This window comes from Puntigrus tetrazona, chromosome 17, assembly GCF_018831695.1.
Source record: "Puntigrus tetrazona isolate hp1 chromosome 17, ASM1883169v1, whole genome shotgun sequence".
NCBI lineage: Eukaryota > Metazoa > Chordata > Actinopteri > Cypriniformes > Cyprinidae > Puntigrus > Puntigrus tetrazona.
Genome location: NC_056715.1, coordinates 7,397,158 through 7,420,086, shown reverse-complemented (window position 1 = coordinate 7,420,086; position 22,929 = coordinate 7,397,158).

Below are 22,929 nucleotides of genomic sequence, written 5' to 3'. Positions count from 1 at the left end.
AGGGAATGAGAGGGAGGGCAAGGCTGTGACACTCTCAAAGCCTAGATAAGCCCCCTCAAAAGCCACATGTCCCAACCACCTTCTCTCTTTCTCTCCCCGGCGCAATCTCTCTCACTCTCCTTCAAAAGAACAGACGTTATCTGATGCATTCAGGGGCCTGTTAGCTCTAATGGGCATGAACGCTTGTGGTTATGGAAGGGCATTCAGCAGGCCTGTCTTTGATTAGGCTCAGTGTAAGATTACAATCACAGGACAAGACATGACACACCTCAAAAAAGGGAGGACCTCTGATGATACCAACACACACAATTATATCATGGTGAATAACAGCCCAAGAAATGATATGCCATCATCCGGTAACCACAGTCTGACACAACAGGGATTATTTTGCTGAGCGCTGCCAAAAATGGTTTTATGGTATTGAAGATATGCAGCCTAAAACACTGGTACCATATACTTCATATTACTAGAACAACATGGGCTTTCACACACAGTGTATTTGCAAATGAATGACTGAGAGGGAATTTCTCTGCTGAATTTTGTCGCGTGATTGTGCAGCTTTTCAATAGAATGGGCCTTAGTTGTGAAAGGCGAGTAAAGAACATTTCTATAAATGTACAGAAATTGTACAACATTCAATATTAGAGCTTTTATGTCTGGATGAATTTAAGAGTGATTTATATACAAAAATCTGCTCTGCCTGTGTTCATGCATAAAATAAGATTACAACACAATGTATGTATATATATGAATTGAATTAAAAATGTAATCTAATGATGTGGATAAAAATGCTACAATTTTATTTAGCTATAAAATATTTGTATATTTTTGGCATGACATTAGGGCCATTTCCATTTAAATAAGTCTTATACCAAGGCTACATTTAGAGCCAAACAGTCATATATTTAAACACTATTACTATTTAAAATAGTTGTTTTCTATTTAAATTTTTTTTAATGTAATTTATTTGAGTCTTCAGTATTACATGATCCATCTTTCTAATATGCTAATTTGATGTATTTCTCATACCAACTGAAAACAGTTGCTTTGCTTAATTTATCCGTGATCAATTTTTTTGGGATTCTTTGATGAAAAGAGAATTTATTTAAAACAGAAATCTTTTGTAACATTTTATATCATTATTTCTGTCATATTTAATTAACACACCCTTTTTTAAAAATAATTGAAATAAACTAAATGAATCACAATTATTGTTGAACAGTAATATATAATTGATGATACTCTTAAACTATTTCAAATGGTTATACTTTAGATCTCACCTGCAGTACAGAAACAGGATGTTGGTCTTATCCATGCCAGGCCTAGGCCTATAGTCCCTGAGTCAATGCAAGAAATCGGGAAAATGAAATGGCCTGTCAAAGCAACACAGACACACACACACAGACTGGATTTCACAATGTGAATTTTAAGTGTGTTCATTACAAATGAATCAAGGCGAATTCACAAAGAACAGGGAGACCTATACCTGTCAGTCACATTAATCACGCCGCAAACACTCTCACACTCAAAAGCCTCGGGCACGTTGTACCTGGTTCCTGGTGCTTTGGAGACTCCAGTGAAGACTGAGGTGTGTTCCACAAACAAAATCAGCTTCGAGTGTCCAGAGGGGTCCGAATATCAGCACGTCATCCATTATAAAAGCACACAAATACATTAATACACCAAACAAGACCAACAAACAACATCATTCACCCTCTGGACACCCTCTACTAGCTGACACAGCCAAGGCTGTGCTGTGAGAGTAATGGTGTGTTGCAATGGCAACCAACGAGGAAATATGAAGACATAAAAACAACATTTTAGCAAGTTGCACATTTTGTCATCAGTCTCGACTGTCCCGAGCACATACCCCGGCAAACCTCCTCACGCTGTCCGGGGAACTCCAAATTACCACATTCATTACATTCCTCTCCCCACAAAAATCCGACTGCAAACAACAAAGGATTAAATACCATGACAGGTAGGCAAAGGCAGGTAAACTCACCTGGCATCAACAGGGATTATTTTTCATTTCATCCGATTTTTATCCTTTCCATCCTGAATTCTTGGCCGCCGGGCCCGCGCAAGTAATGCGATCCAGCGACGGGCGGGGTTGAATGAGCTCTCTGGAAGCTGCCGGAGTCTGACGATGTTTCTACGGCTGCCAGGGAATTTCTGAATGAAGGCAACATCCAGACAGACTCATATCTGCTGCCAGACAACACAAGCTTCGCATTTCACCTCTATTGTGTTTCAGCCGATTTTCAGGATCGCAAACGGCTCAGAAACAAATTGAGACAAAGTAAATTTAGAGGGACGTGCATGTGTGTGTGTGTATGCAGCCAACATAATTTAAGTTCGCTTTACTTGGAAGTCGCACAGACTGGGAATTTTTCCCAACTGTGATGTGTTGACGGGTTCAAAGTGTTATTAAAAAATACATATTTTTTATATAAAAGAAACGTTAACAAATCTCATTCAACGGCTTCCTAACGTACGACTATATCAGGTGTCCTCGTTGACCCCACAGGGTCGCATTCTACAGTAATGGATGTGTGTCGGGTCAAAAGCTACAGTGTGTTATACTCCACGTAACACAAAAAGTTCCTCACATCACCTGAGAGTGAGGACAAGGCCCCGGAGTGCTTCTTCACCCCCTTTTCTCAACCCGCCCAAGGGTCTTGTTACCATGGGGGGACGACATGCTGCCCTCTCACTGGCCACTTTCTCCAGTGTCGGAATGCGGAATGCCATTGAAAACGGTGCGCCCCGGCGTTCTGACAGACGAGCGAGGGGTCCCACTCGACGATGGCAGAGGCACACATGCCTTTGTTTGGCTTCCCGCCCTCACCTTTTGCCCTGTCGTACTGAAAAAGACAGAAAAGAGAGCGGGGAGGGGAGGAAAGAGCAAGAGTATCTTATCAGAGTTCCCACAAGGTCTGAGAGGTCTCTGGTTACCAGCCTGCAGTGTCTTTCTGCAGGCCTCACAGAACACCTGTGAAACGCACCAACACACACACAAGTGATTTTTTTCAGTGCTTAGAATGAATCTTAAGGGGAAAAAGCACGATTGCATAACAGATTAATGGAGTGGCAGCTCCAAAAGTCTTCAGATCTAGACGTTGGATGCAAGTATCATTTGTGTCTGAAAGATCGCCAGCCATTCATATCAAACTGTCTCTTGTCATTCTTTCAGAAAAACTTGTTTTTTTTCTTACAGGTACACCCTTCAAAAGGCACAGGTGATGCAAGCAACAAAAAACTTACAACGGCTGTATGATGTTTCACAGATGAGGTCATGAGATTTTTGCCTGCACTTTTAGCCCCACCCATAAATGCCCTCATAAAGAGAGCTGGCTCTATTCATTGTTTATGCCCAATACACCCAAATACTGTCCCTATTTAAAAATGAATTCTGGGTTCAATACAAGTTCAGCTGAATCAACAGCACATGTGGAATTATGCTGATGACAAAAATGTAATTTTGGGCAAAAAATATGGTGAAGATGAGGACTTGGGGTCAAAATGTAGATGTTAATGCTCATAATAATCATCATCTTGAAAAGTACAGCGACAACATAAAAACATTTGTGTAATTTTTATCCAATTTTATAATTTTGCTGCCAATACAATGCAACAGTAAAACATCTTTTTTTGCAAAAATATAAGCTTTCCATTTCTGCTTTTAAGTCCCCATTTCTTTGCAAGCACCTCAATGTTACCTTGACTTTTGATTTTCATTTTAAGAAAATGAGCAAACATTATGCAAAAAATGCTGTCAATTAAACTTGACTTCTGGTGAACCAAGGATATTCCAGTCAAAAAGTCAAAAAATAATTTGTGCCTAACATTGCTTCCATTTACCGCCATGTCCATTTTCATTTTGAAATTTTACCCGCACACAATATCCACAATTTAACACAGAAGTGAACATTTTCCTGTGCATATGTAAGACTTTACATTACAAAATAAGAAGGATATAGCGATGTATCCGTTTACAAATTTCCAGTTGATAGATACTATTGTTTTTAATTGGCTGAGTGGAGTGAATTAAAATAAATGCCCTTGTCAAGTTGTGTGTGTGTCTGTACACGTGTATGTGTGTGTTTTCACCTCCTCGCTAGTGTCACACACTTTGTGTTCAAGGAGACTATGTCATCACCTGCATGTTTGCTATTCAATCCCTGCAGCCTTTTGCTTGTTCACACACACAATGGACAACGTTACCACAGCCCTCACCTGGAGCCAAGCCGACTCTGTTACAGGTGAGCCCGGGACCACAGGTAACACACACCATCTGGGGAGGGGCAGAGGTTTGAGTGTGTGTGTGTGTGTGTGTGTGTGTGAGCGAGGGAACAACGGCGCTGAAAGAGAAAATACATTTACACACCGCAGATCAATTTCAGTTTCACCATTGATTCTCTTTCTGTGAGACAAAAGCCACAAACAGCATACTTCCCAAGCCCTCTGCAGATAGGAAGTGATTATTTTAAAGCAATCCCACAGGTTAAGTTAGAATTCGTTTAAGTGTAGATAATGTTTCTGTTTTTAGGACAACAAAAACAGACGTGAAACAGACATCACTGGGCGGGGGAAGAAACGAGGGGGAAGAATAAGATTTAGACAGAACAGAAAAGAGCAGATAGTCTGTCTTTTGTTTATAGGGTTCAATGACTCTTATTGTGCGGTACATCTAAGGAAAAATCTGGACTAGAACAAGGGCACTTGTCTGTAAATGTTAAATCGTTTTTTGAAATTTTTGTTAGTTCACCATGAAGAAATATACTTTTACCTCACATAATTGTCCGGACGCACTTAAATAACGTAGTCGTGTGTGTTTTACACTCTCCTGCGATGTGGCAGCAGGGTTATGTGTGACCTGTGGGATTGTGAGTGGGGTTACCTTTTATCAGCTGACATCCACAGATCTGACCCCAATCACAGGTTGAGCCTGTAAGGTCCTCGAACCTTACAGAGACCCACATTATCCACTGAACTGCCCACTGTCTGCTACGGGCAACAGGAACCCATTACAGCCAGCGCAATTACCGTGCCCATCCATCCACACTGGCCCGTTCTAATCTGGTTAAGTGCATTTCCCTGCGAGAGGTTCAAATATGACTCTCTCTCTCTTTTCAATGAGGTCCACTCATTTTTCCCCCCTCCCTTTTTTCTATGTTTTTTTTTCCTGGTCTGACTTGAGAGCACAATTTAGGGCTGATTTAATTTATTCTTCAAAACATGTCTAATGACATTACCCAAAAGGTGCATGTAGTGACTGGCTGCCTCTCTCTCTCTCTTTCTCTGTCTTTTCTGGGTCTCTCTTATTCCATTAGACAGTAAATCAGGTTTAAAGACCATACTGAAGCTAGATGCTATTATGGGTGATTATCAAAACAACAGACAGTGGGGAAAAGTGTTTGCTAACTGGTTTATCTGTCCGTTCAGCGAACAGTGAACTACGGGCAGATGGGAATGCTGCAAATTATAAATCAAGCTTTTCAAAACTGAATATCCTGCACGCCGTAACCTGAGGTTCCAGAGCTGAAAGGAAAACAGACCACTGTACTGAAGCGATATTATAAAAATTACCACCATTCATGGAAAATGTTTTTTTTTTGCTCTTTTTGTGCTTCAAACCCACATACGATATTAACATTTTTTTAGACAATAGATTTTTTTCTTTCTTGTCCTTTTTTTTAGCTTGTTGTCTGTAGCACATGATTTTTTCTTTGTTTTTTTTAAGGTTCTGAGAATTATTATTATAATTTATTAATAACATTTATGCATTTGGCAGATGCCTTAATGCAAAGTGACTAGTGTTTCTGCTACAACGGTATTGCTACATTAATCATTTTAATTTAAATATTATAATTTAATATGAAAAACAACAATAATAATAAAAGACCACTTTCTAATAAAACAAATGAGCATTTTCTAACATTAGCCACAATGCTATAACAAATGGTGTTATTAGTGATACCTGCAAAACAAATCTGACAAGAGTTTTGTTTAAGTATTAATATAAGAAGTCTAATCTAAGTAGAACTCAAATACATTAATTAAACATACTTTTTTGGACAACATAACACCTTCAATAGCTGTTTTAATAATAGATTAATAGTAAAATAGTAAAAATGAAATGCCATTGCCAACATAGGTGCTCTATATTACAAACATAGTTAATGAAGTGTTAAATATGCAGTTATTGGGAACACAATCATATTATAAAGTCAAATCATGTGTGTGTTTAATCTCAAATCTAATAAAAAAAACATCAGCCTCCATATACACACACATGCTCAGTGAACGTGTCTATGCGTCTACCTCTCTAGACAGGGTTTTCATGGAGATTTATTCTGTGTGTGTGGAGAGTGGCAGAAATTGATGAGGGAAGTTCATCTACATAGCTTGCTTACAGCTGTCAGTGAGTACTTCATTACACTGATAGAGTGATTAACCCCCGGATCTGAGAGTTAAAGCGTGCATGTGTGCCTGTTTCCACCAGGGGAGACCAGACAGCTCAAAGTGTCTGTCTCCTTCCAAGAGAATCATTATATTTCATCTACTGTGAGCCGTTAGTCACTGTCACTTTGGCATGATATAGCGTGGTGAGAAAGACACGGAGAGAAAGACGGACAAAGAAAAATAGAGAACACTTCTTCAATAGACTTGAAATCAGTATAATTGATTCAAATTAGCCATTTTGAAGACCTAATATCCCCAAAAGGACAGCAGCATCTAAAATCACCAACATTCTGGGGCGCAGCCAATGGACCCAACAAGAAAAACAGCTGAAGAGACATGATAAAAAATGATTCATTTAGTCATCATTTAGCCAACGTCATGTAATTTCAAACCTGTATGACTTTATTGCTTCTGTGTCACACAAAAGAAAAATGCCTCTTCATTTTCCACACCACTGATTTTCATTGTATGGACAAAAACTTAAAAAAACAAAAAATCTTTTTAGAGGAGCTGAACAACATGAACGTGTGTGAATGATGACAGCATTTATTTTTGAGTGCAACGTAAATAAATAAATGAATAAATATTGGTTTTAGGGTCAGCAGGAAATAGAAAATATCACTAACTCTCTTTAAAAACAGGGGAAGTCAAAGGAAAGTCCACACCATAATAGAAAAAACAATAGTGTGCGTGTGTGTGTGTGTGTGTGTGTGTGTGTGTGTGTGTGAGGTTACTGGGGTGAGCTCATGGCCGTGAGGATGTCTGTGTACTTGTGGCCATGTCTCTAATAGATATGCTAATGTAGTCATTCTCTCCACTTCACTCTTTTATTCTCCCAATTAAAGCAAACGCCTAGAAAAGAATAATTAAGCCATGCTCGGGCAAAAGACTGCTACAACGCTGCTCTAATGAAACATTATTGATTTCCTTTTTACCCAGCGTTGCTCACACACGCACGCGCGCGCACACAATGCTGTCCACACACTGAAACAAATGGACTTGTGGGAAGAGGCCTCCTGCTTGCCAGGATGACCATTGTGAGGCCAGACCAATTAGGACGCCAACAACGGGACAGAATAGATGCACCACACGACAAGAATTAGCAATAATACAGGGAGCGAGTGTGTGTGTGTGTGTGTGTGGGCCAGATTTTTAGGCCAGATCTGAAGCCTAATGAAACTGAGAGTCTGTATTTGAACTGAGCAGCCAACACACAGAGACATGCACTATAATTATCTGTCAGTGATCTCCAGTGCTCCTACTGGCAGATGAAGGGGTGGACGGTTTATGTCTGGACAAATGAAACAAAATTAAGCTCGAACAAAAGCACTATGTAATTGTCGGACAATTCCGCAGACACAGGCCCTCGCAAATCAATATGGCTCCAATTAAAATATGCTGCAGCCAATTAGACCTATTGAGATTGTGTTGGGGAAATGATGGGGTGCCTTTAAAGCCCTGATGTGTGCATTTACACAGACCGAAGCCTGTAATGATTCACTCATGCACAAAACAAGTCTGATTGCCCAGGTCATCGAGAGAAGCCTCTCTAGAAATGAGGCAAATAGGATTATAGAGACCACGGTCTTCTCAAAAGATGTCAAGGAATCTTTTTTTATATTTTGCTGCTTGTGTATTAGGCCACAATCTGGTTCAAATGCTTAACAAATAACAAAAATTATCTTCATACTAACGTAACGTTTATAATTTGAAAATTACTTGAATTCGACAACAATGTGCTTTATGTAGAAACATATAGACTACTGTTAGACTACTGTTCATCATTTTGGGGTCGGTACTTTTTTATTATTTAAGAAAAGAACATTTTTATGCATTAAAAAAGTGACTTTTATAATGTTAATAAACATGCATCACTATTTCACCAAAGTTAAGCAGAACAACTGCATATATAACATGTAATCATAGATAACAATTATTAATGTTTTTAAGAATCAAATCAGCACATTTGAATGATTTCTGAAGGATCATGTGGCACTGAAGACAGGGATAATGGCACCTGAAAATTCAACTTTGTCTTCACATGAATAAATTCCTGTTTTTTAGATTTTACTTTTCAACTTTTAATTTTTGACCAAATATCAATAGAGATCAGTAGTATATATACAGTAAAGCCAAAAATATTATTTTAATGACTGAATCAATTGACTATACTTTTAAGGGTTTCTGGGAATCAACTAAAAATAATACCGTCAAATATCACTTTTTATAATATAACCACATTTTAGTACAATAGCAGTTGCTTTTAAATCTCATTGTCTGAAACTGCAGCTGAGTGGGCAGAATAATAATTCTAATGCACTCATTCATTTCAGTGAATAGATTTGTTTGGACGATTCTTGTGAACTAAGCTGTTTTCATTTGATTTATAAACTGTACGACCAAACCAGTTTACTAAAACTATTCACTGATTTATTTAAGGCCTTGCAAAGAAATAGTAGACGACATAAGTAAAATATGTTTTCTGAATTAGATATTTAGATATACTGCAATATACTAGATATACATGTTGGCTATATTTAGCACATTTTCTTGTTTTATTAGCAGTATTTAGTCCTACCTAAAGTGTTCATTAACCCAAATATGCTAATTCTGTCAAATAGTTTTTTCACCCTCATGTTATTGCAATTCTCTATGATTTTCTTTCTTCTGTGGAACACAAAAAAATACTTTTAGGATTTTATAGAGATTTTCTCAACAACACTGTAATAATCTAAGTTAAACCATATATAAAAAACCCCATCAATTTATATATTCAGTCAACATTTTTATAATCTAACTAACACTAATATTTGGGTACAGTTGCTTACATTTAGTTCAGTACTATATATATATATTACTGTCTGTAACCACTTCTAATTATTATTATCTTATAGCTGATTCAAAGTAGCTACGAAAGTAGCATACAGCAGAATTTTGGAACTGATACAAGTTATGTGGTGCGTTCACAGCCAGAAGATATGCTTAAGAAGCCAAGAAAGTGCTTAGTGTAGATCTGCTCCGGTATAACGGACTGACTGAGAAATGATAAGTGAAAAGATGAAAAAGAAGAGATGAAAAGTGCCAGGAACCTTTACGAAAATGAAAAGATTACATTTTCTGTTTTATTCCGCTCTTATTTTTTGTTTTCTCTTTCTCTCTCTCCATTCTTCCCCTCCCACCCAGAGTCACAGAGAACGAAAGAGACCATCATTTATGATTTAAGGCTGAGGCTTCATTTGAGACGTGTTTCCACGCTTTTCCTTTTACCCAGTCAAGCGGCTGGTTAACAAGCACAAGATTAAAAACACATTTCTCAATAAACATCCTGGTCACAGCACTTAAATGGACACTGCACTGGGATCGAAAGCACATTAGTCTAAATACTAAAGCCCTCTCGCCGCGCTTTCAATTCACGAACTGTCCAATGAAAAACAGAATTAGACTCGACGACTATCACCATCTAATGGACTAATAACAAAATCTGATAAAAGCTGTTATCAGGGGCAGAACCGCAACACAGAGAACGGGGGGAAAAAAAGAAAGAAAAGAAGAATAAAAAAAACTTACTCGCGGTAGCAAGCTTAATGGTTTTTCACATAGGGGAAGAGGGTAATTTAAACAAGTACATTTTGTGCTTATTGAGCTTGTTTTGTCTCGTTTGAGACTGAAAATGGGCCAAATTCTTTTTTTTCTTTTGAGAATGTGAAAAAAAAAATGCAGTGACAAAGGGGGGGTTTCTATAAAAGAACAGAAATATATAAAAGCCCAGGCCAGGCTTGCACTGTTCTCTGTGAACAAGCACTCGCACACACACACACACACACACACACACACACACACACACACACTACCTTTCTCTTGTCCCCTTAGTGTAATTACATGAAATTAAAAGCATGTGGCTCTTAATGCACTTGTTACTCTGAAATAGAGCCTCAACACAACACACCCCCATTTCCCATTTCTTCCTTTTTCGCTCTTTATTTCTCACATAGATGCCACTCGTAACCTGGGTTCAATAAGCCGCTAACGTGCATAGAAAAATCCCCCGAAACGAAGAGTTTAGACAGAAAACAAAGAGTTAATCACTCACGCATATTATCTCCGCCTCTTCCCCCCTGCTTATTTTTACTCGTCCCTTTAATAGATTTTACGATAAATTAACTGCATTTTACTTTACAGAACAGACTCCATCAATGAGGCGGGAGAGCAGAGGGCGTCGGGTTACAGTACAGGGAACTGACTCGGCACTCTGAGCAGATGCAATTAAGACCCATTAGCCAGAGTCTAATTAGCCGAGGGTTATGTTGATATTTCAAGTGCTGTTTTATTATGGTGTTTTGTTTCCGAACAGCATCTCCAAAAACAGCGCCGGGAGACGCGGAAAGAGAGAGGAACGGGTCAATAGAAAGTCATCCGAAAAGAGAACGAGAGAATGCGTGATAGCGGAGAAGGCCGAGGAGGAAGAGAGATGGAGAAAACGAGCGAAAGGGAAACGAAAGCCCACGGCTGAGAGAAATTAAATTGATCTGCTTGAGGTGCCACATTTAATTGTTAGGCAACAGAGGGACATGACATTTTACCTCCTCTCTTACTCTCTCTCTTCCACTCTCGCTCACTCGTTTTCTCTCTCTACTCACATTAGCTCACCGCATCGCCTCAAATTCTCTAGCTGGAGGCAGACAGTCTACCACACGCTGTCTCCTTGTCCACACGTCCAAACCATCACACACCCCCACCCCCACCCCATTCATACACACATTGGACGTGACCCTGACTCATCCTTCTCTGCCCTTCTCACTCAGACTCTTGTCATTTTCAGCACTTTTCAGTTCTTGCATCCTCCCTCGGTCACCAACTATTAATGTTCTGACATATTCTGTTCTTTTTTTAAAAGGGAATCACGGTCAAATACAGAATAAAAAAAGAGACTGTAGCTGCTTTAAATATTAAGAGGCTCATTATTCCAGAATGACATTTTATGCTTCTTTTGTTTTTTACCTACCATCCAGTTGGCTGCCAAGAGCAGGGTATTCAAAACAATTGGGTTCATTACAATCAATTACTGTATGATTCATCAGATAAGATAAACAGAGCAGTTCATCAACATCACACACACGAAGCAAACACTAATATAGCCAAGCACAAACTCTTGTGAGCTCCCCCTATGTACACACATGCACACAGACTCATTTATCAATCTAAAATAAAGATCTCAGATATTTTCAACAAATTAAATCAGGCTTTATTAGTATATTTTATTAAATCTAACCGATAACTTTAATCAAAATAAAATAATACAAATACAACGAGTACTAAATATTAAGTTCTTTTTTTTTTTTTTTTACACAAAACTCACATTAGAAACTAAACATTATAACTTTACTGTAAGACTATATACATCATACATTTTTTAAAATTGATTTATGGCATTTATTGTTGTTAATGATATATAATTCCCCATTAAAAATGGATAAAATGAAATCAATAATAATAATAATATATTAATTCATAATAAACTAAAAGTCATAATGTATTTATACATTTAATAAACAAATGTTCACAAAAATGAATAAATCTTGATAATAAACGCTAAGTATCATTATCAATTAAGAATTGTTAGTTACCTATTGTTACCTATTGCATTAACTAATAATTGAAAATTAATATAATGTATTATAATATAATAATATAATAACATCATATAATATCATAATACATTATTAATTCATAATGAAATTGATATTATATTACATTTAATAAACTAATGCTCACAAAGATTAATAAATGCTGTAAAGTATCATTCAGTGTTAGTTCATGTTACCCACTGCATTAACTAATGTCAACTTGTGCAACCTTATCGTAAAGTGTCCCCAAGATCAGTTTCATACCAGATTGGCAATTACTTAATCTTTAACAGAGCCTCTATTTGTCAGAATGGCAAATCATGGAATAAGACCCAGGATCAAGACAAGGCCACAATCCTCAGTCTGTTTACAACAAAGAGAATCAAGCGTGCGGCTGGTTATGTATTGCTGGAAAGCGCCTCGGGGGCTATCAGGTGTCTGCCCTCTGCACACAAACTCCTTGCAATCCAAAAGATGCTGTCCGCCAAAGCCCGCCATGGATCAGCCCACAGCCATGACAGAACCCTTAATAAAATGCTTTTGATGGAGAGTGGATGGAAGTGTTTGATGCATAGAGATGATGTTTCTCACTCTGGAGAATAACTACAATACATCTGGTGGCAGAGATGGACATCTGCTTTCAAAGCTCAGAGTTTGAAGTTGTTTTTCGGCATTAAGGATGATATCTTGAATAATTGGATCCATTTAAAAGGGTTTTACTGTAATATAAGTTAGAGAAAATCAATAGCCTGGAGAAACCTAAGTTAGGGCGATAATGAAAAGTCTCTGATGAGAAAAACTAAACATAATCGTAATTTTACATTCTGTGTTTTACTATCATTTTCTCTGAGCTAAAGTGGTGTGAATGCTCAGTAACTCAACATTTACGCACTATGCAATAAAAAAAAAAATTACAGAGAGAGAGAGAGAGAGAGAGAGAGAGAGAGAGAGAGAGAGAGAATGAAAGAGCAGGAGAGAGAAGAGGTAAAATCAATGGCTGGTTCTTCTGTCCACCAGTTCCCTATAATATTTGGTTTCTTGGGGCATATTTGTTTCCACGGAGGCTGAGCATAAAGGCCATTGAATCGAAACGTCAATTCATTATCTCAAAGAGGCAGCTCCTAAAGCACCAGGCTCTTCCAGGAACAGCCTCACCTCAGGACCTGCATCACTGTAACCAGAGTGCATATGAAAATAAGAAATTAATGCATCCTGATTGATCGACGCCCTTTCTGATCTATTTCAGTTTCAGATTAGAAAGGATAAAACGCTTGAGTTTTTTTTTGTGTGTGTGTGTGTGTGTGTGTGTGTGTGTGAGAGAGAGAGACAAGCATATACAAGGAAAAAAGGTGAGCAAAATTTCACAATTTTTAATTTTTTTTTCTCTACAAACCAAGAAACTTGTAGGATTAGTTCCCTATTAATTGAAAATTGCATTGATTTCAGTAATAGTAATAGGCGATGAAAACATTACCTGAATATTACACTCTAGAGACTTGTGTGACATTACAGTCATAACAGATGCTTTACATAGCACCGCTTTTAGTATGATATATTTAGATATTTATGTAAATATACAGATATTTATTTTCTATTTATCCATAGTGTAAATAAATAAACACACACACACACACACATATATATATATATATATATATATATATATATATATATATATATATATATGCACAAACACAAATATTTATATGAAAATTATATCTATACATGTAAATAAATTAAATAAAAGTCTCTTATAAAAAGAGATGTGCCCATAGTTATAATGTAATCAATAAATACTTCATCGGTAAGTAATAACGGATGGGGTGAATGGAGCCCATTACTGTCATTATATGTGCTCATAATTATCGTAATAATGTGTAATTATTGATTCATGATTGCGTTTTAGACTCAGAGTCGGCAGAAATGGAGGTGGGAGAAAATGTAAGAATGTCTTAGCTGTGCAGACAGTCGCGGTGGAGTACAGGCGTCTGTGGCCAACCTCCGTTGACATCCATCCGTCCATTTCAACCGCCCTGCACTCATTTTATCCATTCGTATTACTTCTCTTCCCTCCATTTCACGTTCGCTAATCCAACTCGTGGTTCATGTTTCGGTCTCTGAAGGGCAATGCGGCACTGAGATCTGACATGGACCTTATCGCCAGCCGGTTCATCCTCCATTTACAAATATTTCTTTGTAAATAACATATCGTGTTTTTATGTAACATCCCAGTGGGAAGACGGAAGACCCTCTTGGGGTGCAAAGCTGGGGGTCAGTATTGAACTCGGAGCATCTGTCTGGGAATTCATAGAAGGTTGCCAGTCTGTCAGATCCGAGAACAGTTCAGCATATCGTACTATTGAGATGAGCTTGAGTGAGGCAGATATAAGATGCAACCATCTGTTTGTTGTCTTGACTTGGGACTTGGGAGCGTATGTGTGTGTGTTTTTAGGACAACTGGATTCCTCAAGAAGGCCCCAGCGTTGACAGTCCCAAAGGGGGGGACCACCTTCTGTTGCCGAGGGCGACAACCTTTCCCATAAACCCCCCTCCGTCGCCAGTCCCTTGTTACCCCATAATGGACGACGCATGTCATCAGGACCAAAGGAACATCCCTAAGGAACCCTCTGGGGCTGCCCTCTCCCTGCCCGCTCCCCTTGACTTCTGCTGCTTAAAACATAATAAATAATCCTTCATTTGACATCCACTGAAATTGACTAGAGTTTAAACCTCATCATTATAGGCAAGTCTGAATGCACAAGCAACAGACTGCAGTTAATACGGGAATAAAGTGGACAACAAAACAAGAAGTTGAATTCCAGTTAGTCCTGCATGATAATTTGGAAGTGAAAACAGAATAATGGTTGGTAAATAACCATGTTGATGTCGGTTTAGGACTTTATAGCGACAACAAAGTCTCAAACGGCTTAAAGGGGAGCAATATTGCCCGTCTCTTTGGATCACATCAAGCTAGAAAGTCCTTGCCAAATGTGTCTAATGCAATACGAGTCAGGCCTTAATAGTATGGAAATTATACACAATAACACTCTGGACACCACAAACCGTTGCAAGAATGTGTGTGTGTGCCCCAATGCTAATTGTGTCCAATTTGGGCAGTCGCCACCTTGGACTCAGACTCCAACATATTAGCTTCATTAGCAGATTCAATGTAATCACCACACTCTAAAATAAACAAACAGAGTAGCGAAAGCCAGCTCTCAGTCATCCTGCCAACGTACGCCAGCCAGCGCTGCAGCTTTTAGGGCCTGCATTTACATGCAATTATCTTCTTATATAATTAAGCACATTCGCTTAACGAGCACCTTGCAAACGGATGGCGCAAACGAGAACCTGAAAGAGGGAGAAAGAGAGAGCGAGAGAGAGTAATTAGATGTTGATATGTCTGTGTTAATGGAGGAAATTAAAGAACATACGGGATTGAATAGATGAAGGGAGAGACGAACACGAAGACGCTGATCGAGAGGCCGAGTTCGCTATCCAAACAAACCAAGGTGGCTCATTATGTACATGTTGAGCAGAAATAATATCTAAACATTAGCACAAAAACAGCTAAACTCTGACAATCACACATCTCATTTACTGCGGGAAAGGGAAAGTGGCGGCTCTCACTATTTGCTACAGCCTGCCGTACCTTAGGCTCGCCTCCAGCCAAGACCTGTTCTACCACAAAGCACTACCTTGTCATGTCCCAGTGCCATACTGTCACTACGCAGGTCGCCTCCCTCTCCCCTCCGCAGTCAAACTGACCTTTTCTTACAGCCACATAATACCTTAAACCCCTCAAAGGCAACGGCATTGTGCTGCTAATATGGGTCCTTCAGCAGACCCCAGGTGTAAAATATAATCCAACCGGGCCAGGCAGGGTTCAAAGCCTCGCCTGCTTTTGAATGCCTGCCAGAGTCCTATCGCCATGATTGCTGTAGCTCACGCTGAAAAGACGATACAAACTATGCGCGTCAGTAAGAATATCTGGCCGCCTTTGTTCCACTGAGCCTGTCGAACACTTTATCAGCCCTGAGTGCGGATTACCTCAGGGAGCACCCAAGCTTTCTATCCCCCCACAACACGAACATGACACCCACCCTCTACAATGCAAACCTACCGCGTCCTCCCAGGACTAATTGGCGATGTTCACCTTAGGATCAGGAGGAGTCAGGAATTGGGGAGTCAGCTGTTACGTTTAGGAGTGGAGAAAAACTGCCTGCAAAGTGGGAAAAGGTGAGTTTGAAAATCTATTTGTGAAGAAAAAGCGTGTTATGCTTTGCTTCATATGTTCTGCACACTTTCTCTGAAACTCTTTTTGTGTTGCCGACCGTCCAGAGTGTTGACAGGTAAAGGGACATTCCCAGAACGTTCCACAGCAGGAAACAGAATGAATGGCTCCTGTGAGTGTTGAGCAAGCCATGAAGACTTTCAGAACTTGGTTGCAGTGCCCTCATCTGGTAAACGGAGTAACTGACTTGACAATTGCTGCTGTGTTCAAAATAACACACTGTCATGCTGCATATAATAGACTACACCAGTATATACTGGAGATGAACACTGCATGAGACAAAATAAATCAGGTGGTGATTCTTTGACTGTGAGCATCTGTGAACCTGTAAACTAACAAACTCTATTAAAACAATTAAATTCTAATTAAGTCATTTTTTTTATTTGCTAACAACATCCAACAGTAAATTTACTGTAGCACGGGAGAATTGTTTTTCCTGAATTGTTTTCCCAAATGCCATTTCTGTAGCAAAATGCCAGCCAAGGCAATGCATCATGTAAGATAAGGTGGGAATTATGGTTTTAACATTTCAAATCAACAGCAAGGCCAAACTTTTGTCTTGCTCATTTTCAAGCTAAGCTAATTTTAATATTTTTTACTTTTTTGCATAATTGTGAAATTTACCTTAATATTTCTTTTTTTTCCTTGATACATCATGTATCAGACTTAATCTCAAGCACGCTCTTTAGAGACACACACAAAAAAACTTTAGACTGACCTGTGGGTTGTGGTTGTAATAACAGAAGAACTGAAGGACAGTCATAAATGTGTCTATAAATTAAATGTAAATGTGTCATAAATGTGTCTAAAAACTAATATAAATCTCCACACATCAAAAATATAAAAAAAATTTATTTGAGTCATGAAATGAATGTCATTTAAAATAAACGGATAGATTAAAATGAATATATAAATAAAATAAAAAAATTCTAGAAATAATACTTTTACAAAATAAAAGTATTATTTTCACATTTTAGTAGTTTAAATGTACCAGAAATAAGTTACTTTAAAGAAAAAGTAAAAATATGTTAAATAGTTTTAATGAAATATCAACCCCTGGGACATAATTGTGCCTACAGCTGATGAAACAGGTATTATGTCTTTCCATTCTGAAATTATATTCGTATTATGTATATTCGCAAATTCTCTTCAAATTCTTCGCAAATTCTCTTCACAATTATTGTGATCATTTTTGGTAGAAAGTTTCAACACAAAGTTCTCATCATCAAAATATTCCAAAACTACTTTATAATAAAGGTCAAAAGTTTCTTCGGGCCTCACAGTCCAAGTTTACATGTGACGGCATTGTAAAACAATCAGTAGCTATTCATTTGTTTTGTGAATACAAGCAATGCACCCCAAGTAGAATTTCTGTCCTCTCCTCTTTTTCTCCCATTTTCTCCATCCCCCTCTCCCCTCGTTCCCCACTGGGAGGGGAGACACTCCAAGGTCTTTCATTTGTTCTGTTATTATTCCCCCTCTATGCTGGCTCATTTTTCACCCAGCTTACATTAAGTATTGATATTGATTTCTTGTAAATGCTGCTGCAATGGACGGGCCACGGTTCTTTTGTGATTGTTCTGCTTTACCTTTGGGTAATTCATATCAGCTGTTCTGAGGGCAGGCCCTCTTTGCCAGGGTGTCCAGATCGAACATGCCAGCACGGCCTGCCTAAAGACATCTGTCATAATCACAACTGACTGTAAAATCTAGGTATCTGAACAGGCTTTGAATCTACACGACAGTGCAGTAAAACTGACACGAGATGTAAAACGGTTTATACATTTTTATATATCACAGGCCTACTTTGTGTTACCGGACACAGCTGCAGTGCGCCAGTTCAATCAATTGCTTTCTTTCCCTAAATCATGCAACAAAATCTCTCACAGTGCTGTATTTATTCTCTAGAGCCCACAGAGAGCTCCTTAATGCCATCGGATGATTTAATTTGTGTCCCATAAGCAAATGACTGTCAGTTAATATCATCTGAATAAGCCAATAGGGGGTTTCAACGGGTGAATTACAACATGGAACCCATCTGGTGGCCGCAGACGCCAGCATAACACGCCAGCATATACACAGTCAGCTTCAACGACGGTAAAGAAGAGCCCGAGGCTACACTGCATTGGTTAGCAAGCCGAACCTATTCACCTGAGGTTAATGGATGAGGTTGGGCTTAAGGATTTACATTCTTCAAAGAACATTTCAGGTTCAGATCACTCAAAAACTTCTACAGAAATCAATTTTTTGACTCATACCTAGTTATACCTAACTCTTATATTAGAAATGGCAAAAACCAAGTTTATGGTGAGGCACTGACAATAGAAGTGAAAGAGGACCATTTCTGAAGCATTTAAAAGAAATGTAAATATGTGTTCTATTGGAGGTATAAAGCCATTTATTATTTTATAGCCTTTTTAGGGTATATGTCAGTGCCATGATAAAATAGTTAAATAGTTAAACTAAACAGTTAAATTTTAACCAAAAAACAGCAGTAGCCATTTCTATACATTAAAATTATATTAACTCGCACACTGAGGAAAAAAAAAAAGCTCAGCCAAAACCATAATATACCATGGTCAGTTTAGACGTTATATTGATATCTATGTGGATGAAAAACATTGAGAAAAAGACTTTCAGTCTTTTATTTCATTGGTTGTATACTTTATCTATTCCAAACTCGTTTTCACTCCTGTCAAAAATGTTAAGAATATTTTACCTTAAACCTGACTTTTTTTTTTTGAACACAAAAGAAGATATATTAGAAAAATGTTGGTAACCACACAGTTGACGATAACACCTGACTTCCATAGCCTTTTTATCATTCTATGGAAGTCAATGGCTACCGTCAACTTTCAGGTTGTCGACATTCTTGAAAATATCTTTTTTTGTCTTTAAGAGAAGAAAGTCATACAGAACAACTTGAACGTGTGTAAATGATAACAGAATTTTAATTTGAGGTGACTACGGTCTATAAATGATTTTTCACCTTTTGTACTAGAAGACCTTCCTTGGACCTTTTTTAATGTTTGATTCACATTTTAGGATCAAAGAGCACCTTTTAGGTTCAGTTCATAAGGGCCTTTAGTTAATAGCATTTCAAGATGTTTCCCTCTAATTAACGCAGATATTGTTCTCATCTTATGACAAAATAATACAAATTTTGACTAGCATTTCTTGTTCAACCACATTCACTTTTATTGTAAGTACTTTTTTGTGGTTATCAACAATATGATACAAACGCTGTTTACTTGTATACTTCCTTAAAATAAAAAGTCAGTTATCATCTGAACTCTCTTTTATAACTATATGCAAGTCATGTGACACACACAGTGAAAAAAAAAAAAAAACAAGACACACCACCGTTGATGTTTAATGTATAACATGCAACCCAGGAGGGCGAACTTCATAGCAGCAGTGATCGTCAGGATTCAATATTTTGACTGGATGCGCGAACCAAGATGGAGTGTAACGGCTGTGCTTCGAGTGGGCCATCCTCCACCTCTGTCTTTCCACGAGGACTACGTCTGCTATAATAGGACAAACCCATTGAAGTTCTACAGGAGGCCATTTTGCAGATAGCGCTCATTAGATCCGTTCATTCTCGGTGCCAAAGTGTTGATCCCACCAATCAGATCTCTCAAACTCTAGGAGCTTATATAACCTTGGTCACCATCCAGCTCTCTCTCCATCTGGCTGCATTAGACCGCTCCACTTTACAGCGCACTCGTTTTCTCATGGAGTGCATTCGCTTTGTCTGTCACGGCAGCGCTAAGATCTCTCTAGCTCTCTCCCTCCCCCTCCCACCTCCTCTCTTAACTCATTTTTTTAATCTCTGTGAAAATGCTGAGCTCCTGCCCGTTATTACCGGGGCGGGTGTGGGCCGACAGACAGCTGTGTTTGGGCCACTTGTTCCTCAGCTGTGGCTGATTGCAGGCCTCGTGCTCAAGTGTGTGTGTAGAGGCCTGATCATGCGGCCGACTTGCTGCCACTCGCCCTTCTGATGTACGGTTCAAATACCGGCAAATTGACGTTAATCAAATAACGCGGAGGCCCAGAATCAAGCTTGTAAAGTCAGACCGAGGGAGAGAGAGAGAGAGCAAGAGAGGGGTTCTTTTTATTTTGGCTGCTAAGGGTACGGATTTTGAGGCTTGATTTAATTTCCTTATGCGGGAGAGACCAGCACCCGCCGTTGTTCTGCACTTAGATTGAATAAGGCAGTTAACCAGCACTAGAGTGAGAAGTACTACTCAACTCCATGGCAGGCCTGATTGCTCGGAGATATATCTATATCAAGCAAATACCTCAAGAGTACAGCAGCTTATTGACTAATGCAGCTCTCGGAGGATGAAATTAGGTGCTGTTCATTATGAATCAGTCCGGTATTCCGGCAATTGACATTCATGAACTCTTTGTGAAGATGCGCTATTACCAGCTTAGAGGTCTCTTGTTTAAATGATTGCGTACTTTAAAAAAAAAAAAAAAAAGTTTGTAGGTAGACGGCCAAAACTCTGTTGGCCTATTCTGGAAACCCTGGAAATGTAATTCTTCCACAACAAAAAGCTGCATTTTCTGTTACACTTAAAATAATAATTCAGATTTATGTATCCAAAATATATATATATATATATATATATATATATATATATATATATATATACATACACATATATACTATTTTACAATTACAAATCCTTTTAAGTAGTAAAACAAGTTGAAAAATCTGCAATAAAATTTTTTAGAATGTCTTCTTAATAATAATAATAATAATAATAATAATAATGTCTTAATGTCTCATGTGGTGTATTAACAACTTAAACTTCAAGAACACCTTGTCTATAGATACTTTTCATGGAGAACGGAGCAGTTAAAAATTTCTTAAGAACTCATTTTTTACTTTGTATGCTTTTTTACAGTGTATGAAGAATAAACAAACATAACCAAAGACGTAGGCTATTAATATTCAGACAAACAGGACAAAGACGCACAAACCTCTAAAATGCCAGCTATATAAAAAAGCACCAAGTCGTTTTCTAAGTACTGTGCAATGGGTCTGAATTCCTCAGAAAGCCACAAAAATCCCATCAAATAAACATGAGGAGCTCGGCAAACAATGCCCAATAGTCTTATTCCTCTTAAATAAAACTACTTCCACTGGCTGTACAGAGGCTTTAATATTGCCTTAAATATTAAACGAAAGAACTCTGGGCTCATCTATTTTTCATTTATTGGGTACAAATGTAAGACATCATCAATCTTAGATAAATTACTGACATTTTCATCTCAAATAAAAAAGGGTACACTTTATTCTGAGGGAGAAAGAATTGGCTGCCGCCACCTTCAGCAGCATTATAAGCGTCTGGGGTGTTCGAGAAGGCAGCAGATTTTTATTTCAAAACAGCTCCCTGATTTTAACCATTTAAAGCTAAGCAACACCTCAAATGGCCCTTAGCATAATAACCTGCCACACTCCGATTTTATGATAAGCGTGAAAATTTCAGTAACCACAGAAGGGTTTTGGGACAAGATGTTTTCGCGTCTGTGTTGTTGAGTTACAGGCTCCGAGGGAAAAAATGGAGGCCCTTTAAGAGGTAAACCTTCCCTTATTTCATATCGGCTTCGGAAGAATAAATTGTTGGAGAATTACAGCGGAAATATTTACAAATGATAGCAGCCGAATGAACTTAGCAGCATGTGAATTCATTAGTCATTTAATACAGCCATAATTATATTGTGTTTGAATCGTATATTTCTGAAAGGTGAGATCGGTCAATGTAGGCCTGAGGGCAGGAGCGGTGTAATTACAACCTGATATACAAATGGGGCCCGTAATGGGGGAACAGTCACAGCCGCCTAGCCTGTGGTGACCCCACCAGAGGATTACCATACAGAAGGGGTGAGCCTGTCTCTCAAAATATGAAGGGTAAAAAAAAAAAAAAAAAAATCAAGGTCTCTCAATCCAAGGCCCTGGGGTTCAGACAGCTACCCCCCTACCCCGCTAGCTTCAGTGAACTCGGCACGGGCGGTGACATTAATCTGAGCTGCACGCTAATCCGTCATCGCACAGGTATACAGAATGTTGGGGAAACGGGTACAAAACCAGGCAGTGGGATTTATAACAAAAGCTGCGACGTGCTCAGTTAATTCACCTCGACGGTGCTGACAGGCTACTGCCACATGCATAATTCACACGCTAAAGATGGAGAGAGCAAGAGAAAGTGACACGCACACACATTTTCTCACAAACCTGGCATTATACCCAGGCCCAAATCTCTCCGTCTAGGCTTCTTTCCTCTAATTTCCTCAGCAGGATGGATGAATATTTGTTTATCATTCTCTCTCCGTCTCCCAGTCAGCTCTCTACGGCCCTCACGCCTCATTTGCATAGGTAGATTGAGATACAGTGTGAATAACGAGATGTGGGGTGAAAGGGAACATGGGGTTTGTGGTTGATGAATCATTCTCTCTGGCTGGAGCTGCACTTCTGTAAATGTTTGATTAGTTGTAAATGGATTACTGTTAGATTTTGAGGTTGGTAGGTTT